Raw genomic sequence first — 1,495 nt, 5'->3', positions numbered from 1 at the left:
GTACCGTAACTTAACAGTCTCTTCGAATTTATCACGTAACGTAGAAAATACAGAAAATCTTATCAATTTCTGTACAGGGATTGCAGAATTGCATAAGTCAAAATGTCTTTGAAATTGAAAAGCATCATTTAAATGAAAAACAAAAACAAAAACAAAGAAATTTGCTTTTAATGACAAATAATTCCAAAAGTTACGTTCACTAAAAAAAAAACATTAGAGAATGATTACAAAGTCCGGATTAGTGGGTTAAATACACCTAATTCACGCAAGCAGCGGACTGATGAATGGACTCAATTCAGCGATGCTCCAACTGCCGAGGCAACCCATAAAACAAGTCACTGAAAAGATGATGCAAAAAATGGCAGAATGGACTATAGCTCCATAAAAATACTTTCTTTGATGACGGGACACCAGTAAAAATCAAATGAATGAATCCGGAACAAGCTAGTTAATTCATATTTAGTATGATATTCTAAATTAAGAGAATAAATTTATCACATCAGATTTAGAATTACGACATCTTTTAATACAATCATTGCAAAATGTTCACCAAAAATCTCGCTTTTGCATGGGAATTTTAAGATCTTAGTGCGAGGTATCTCAGTGTCTGAAACAAATATGTTAAGTACTAATTACATGTAATAATATAAGGTGTTCATGACCAACAGGCAGATATGTAATCTGAATAATAATGATTAACTCATGAGGATCTTATGCCTTCTGCTATCCATGACAATCCACTGAGAACCTCTCTCTGTAGTCTCTCTAGACAAAATAACGTCAGATAGTAATTCTCACATTAGCTCAAAGAAATCGTGGAAGATCTTAATCTCAAGCGCTCAGAAACTGCATAAAAAGCTGTTATCACCCTGCCATTCTGCTTTATTTATCTATTTATCTATGAATCACGCTCGTTCCGCCCATTACCCTGCTCTCCAGGGACGGGTATCGGCCCTGCCCAGACCCATGCACGCGAAAACAATATCGCATCTCAGGAGTCAGTAGGCTTACTGTACCTCTGCACCAAGGTCTATATAGGACTTTGCCTCTATATCTTCTTTCGGTTTTCTTGTGTAGATATTGGAGGGCCTCGTCTACTTTTTGTTTCATTTTTCACTCAGCATCAGTGTCTTGCCGATTTTTTGTCAGTGTTTTGACATTTTTAATTGAATGACGTTGTTTTTTCAGGTTTCTCTCATTTTCTTTGCGTGTGTCTGTGTCTCACTTCACATTGTGAAAACTCAACTGTCATTTTCTCCTCTAACTTTAAACTACACTAAGTCTCATATACGCTCCTTGTATTCATAGCTAGTAAAAAAAATCCGTAACTTAAACACTGATAGACATTACCGCTCACCCAGTTTTAACCCTGTTCGCACATCAGTATAGAATCAACTATAACCAAAAACTAGTTATTCTAAGACATATTCAGTTTTATTCTAATACTTTCGCGCCAGTCCGTTATATCAGACTAGTTTATTTGAATAAATTGCAA

The sequence above is a fragment of the Penaeus monodon genome, chromosome 29 (assembly GCF_015228065.2).
Source record: "Penaeus monodon isolate SGIC_2016 chromosome 29, NSTDA_Pmon_1, whole genome shotgun sequence".
Classification (NCBI taxonomy): Eukaryota; Metazoa; Arthropoda; class Malacostraca; order Decapoda; family Penaeidae; genus Penaeus; species Penaeus monodon.
The sequence above is the reverse complement of the archived record's forward strand: the minus strand, read 5'-3'. Positions refer to the sequence as shown.